Raw genomic sequence first — 3,657 nt, forward strand, 5'->3', positions numbered from 1 at the left:
GCAAACACATCACTGAGGAGCATACACACTAGAGCTGGGTTGAATTGGCCCGCCATCTTCACTCTTTGATTACCTGTTGCACTGCTTCATGTCAGAAACTGACTGTCTGGAATTGGAAACTTTACAATATGTCTATCAGAAAAGTTCTTGGTCTCCAGAACTTGTAAAGAGAAGCCAATAATGAGTATCTCGGTACACTTGAAAAACACAAAACCCTTAAAAAACTGACAAACTTGTTCAGGGCTATAGCAAGAGAACAGGGTTAAAGATAAAGGATCAAGCCAAGAAGAAACATGACTTATAGAAATGCAAAACCACAAGGAGAGCCCACCTCATGTCCATTAGGATGGCTGCTATCAAAAAAACAAATGTTGGTAAGAACATGAAGACACTGGAACCCTTGTGTGCTATTGATGGGAATGTTAAATGATGCAGCTGCTATGGAAAACTGTATGGTGGTTTCTGAAAAAATTAAACATAGAATTAGCATATAACTGAGCAATTCCACTTGTGGGTATGCCAAAAGTAATTGAAAGCAGCATCTCAATGAGATATTTGTATACCCGTGTCCGTAGCAGAATTATTCGCAATAGCTAAAAGTAACCCAAAGGTTCATCAATGGATGAATGGATTTTTTAAATGTGGTATATACATACAATAGAATATTATTCAGCCGAAAAGGAAGGTTAATTCTGACTCATGCTACAACAAGGATGAACGTTGAGGATATTACACTAAGTAAAACAAGCTAGTCACAAAATGACACATTTGGCATGAATCCGCTTATATGAGGTACCCAGAATAGGCAGGTTCATAGACACGTCAGATTCATAAGGAAAAGAGAATGGTCGTCACCAGAGGCTGAGGAGAGAGGGGAAGGAGGAGCTGTTCAATGGTACAGAGTTTTGCAAGATGAAAAGAAATCTGCATAACAATGTGAATGTACTTAACACTATTGAACAGCATACTTAAAAACTGGTAAAATAGTCCAGACATGGTGGTTCATGCCTGTAATCCCAGCACTTTGGGAGGCTGAGGCGGGCAGATCGCCGGAGGTCAGGAGTTCGAGACCAGCCTGGCCAACATGGTGAAACCCCGTCTCTACTAAAAAATAGAAAAATTAGCCAGGCATGGTGGCAGTCGCCTGTAATCCCGGCTACTCAGGAGGCTGAGGCAGGAAGATTGCTTGAACCCGGGAGGCGGAGGTTGCAGTGAGCCAAGATCATACCGTTACACTCCAGCCTGGGCAACAAGAGTGAGACTTTGTTTCAAAAAAAAAAAAAAAAATTGGTAAGATAGTAAATATTATACATATTTCATCACAATTTTAACAATTTTTCTTTTTTTTCAAAGAAGGAAGAAACATGAGACCAACGTGCGTGTGTGCACGCGCATGTGTATGCGAGTGGAGAAAGAGAAAGAAAGAACTAAAATATGAAAATCCTGGTGGCTCTTGGTCTCCAGGAGACTGGTTCCTCCATTCAGCCTTAACCAGCCTCACGGTGGGCTCATCAAACGTTCCTTTGGTCTTTATCTCCTAGTTTCATTGATGCTTCTGACTCCTAGACCCTTAAACTACTAGGCTTAGAGAAGTTGCAGTTTTATGATTGCTGAGTCTTTTTCCAATGTGAGTTTCTGCTATATTATGGTTAGATAATACATTTTTTTAGTTCCCTAGTTCAATGAAGTATTGCTCTTTGTGACGGGTTGAAATGTACTCCCCCCCAAATATGTTAAAGTCCTAACCCTGAGTACCTCAGAGTGAGCCCTTTTTTGGAAACAGGGTGGTTGCAGATGTAATTGTTGAAGCCATACTGGAATAGGGTGGGCCATTAACTGTATGCCAAGTCATGGTTTGGGCATAGAATGGTGCCACCTGGGCCCGTCCCTTCAGCATACACTTTCTGTGAGAGGTGGTTCCTGAAAAAGAAAGGTATAGATGAGGTGAACATCCCCTCAACAAACCTAAAATATTTCAAAGCTTAGGACCTGATCTAGACTAGAAATGCCCTACTTACCAATAGAGGAATAAATGCCCAGCTCTTTTCAGTTATTGTTTTGTTTTTCTTTAAAATTGCATTTTAAAGAGGTAATATATATATATATTGTGCAAAATGTATAAAGTATAAACCAGTATATGGCATCAAAGTCAATTTCCCTCCTACCCCAGCCCAGCTACCAGCTTCTCTCTTTTGTGACAACTGCTGATTTTTTTTGCATCTTTCCAGAGAAAGGTAGATTTACCTCCTCTTCCCTACCTTTTTTTTTTTTCTTTTACCTAAATGGTAGCACTCTAAACCTATTATTCTATCTCCTAGAGATCATTACATACTAGTATATATACAGATGTGTCTCATTCTTCTCCTTTTTCCCCCTCCTTCTCCTCCTCTGCCTTCTTCCTTTCCTGTCTCCACCTCTTCTTCTCCTTTTCTTTCCCTTGTAAAGATATATGTACTAATTCATGTAAAGGGGGTTCAATGGTTTGAATGTGTGTGTCCTGCCAAAATTCATGTTGGAACTCAAACCCCAGTGTGATATCTAATGGGATTAGTGACCTTAAAAAGAGCTGGAGGGAACTAGCTTATGCCCTTTTGCCTTTCTGCCTTCCACCACATGAGGGTGCAGTAACAAGGTGCCATCTTGAAAGCAGAGTGTCCTCAGCAGACTCTAAATCTGCTGGTGCTTTGATTTTGGACTTCCCAGCCTCCAGAACTGTAAGGAATAAATTTCTGCTCATACAAATTACCCAGCCTCAGTTATTGTGCGAGAGCAGCAGGAATGGACTAAGACAAGGGACCATCATGGGCCTGTGCTCTGATGCCCACCTTCAGAATGACCAGCTTTTAAGTCCCTACTACTTCCCTTTTTATTGTTTATTTTTTTAAAATTTCTACCCAAAACAGGGAGACTGGTACTATGGAGCCCCATTTACCTATCACCCAGATAGAATAATTATCAAGAATCTGTGACATTTACTTTATCGTTATCCATTTTAAAGTTCTCCTTGTTTCTTTTTCATGGCTCTTGTATTTTAAGGCAAATCCCGGGCATCAGGTCATTTCATCCCTGCATTTTTCAATGAGCTGCAATTTTCGCAGCTCTAAAACATGTGAATATTGTTTTCATAAAACCACAATGTCATGACTGCACCTAACAAAATTCACAATAATTCTTTAATATTGTCTTATGCCTGGTTCATATGCAAATTTCCTAATTGCCTCAGAAGTAAAAATTCTAGGCTGGAGCAGTGGCTCACGCCCATAATTCCAGCACTTTGGGAAGCCAAGGTGGGTGGATCATCTAAGGTCAGGAGTTCAAGACCAGCCTAGTCAACATGGTGAAACCCCGTCTCTACTAAAAATACAAAAATTATCTGGGTGTGGTGGCACATGCCTGTAATCCCAGCTACTCAGGAGGCTGAGGCAGGAGAATCGCTTGAACCCAGGAGGTGGAGGTTGCAGTTAGCTGAGATCATACCAGTGTACTTCAGCTTAGGCAACAGAGTAAGACTCCTCAAAAACAAACAAACAAACAAAAAAGTAAAAATTCCTTTTTCGGCTGTTTGTTAAAAAAAAAAAAAAAAAGACCCATATATTCCATTTGATAGTTATGACTCTTCATTCTTTTAATCTTGAATAGCCCCAGTGCCATCTTTAT

This window comes from Macaca nemestrina, chromosome 3 (genome assembly GCF_043159975.1).
Source record: "Macaca nemestrina isolate mMacNem1 chromosome 3, mMacNem.hap1, whole genome shotgun sequence".
In the NCBI taxonomy this organism is placed as follows: domain Eukaryota; kingdom Metazoa; phylum Chordata; class Mammalia; order Primates; family Cercopithecidae; genus Macaca; species Macaca nemestrina.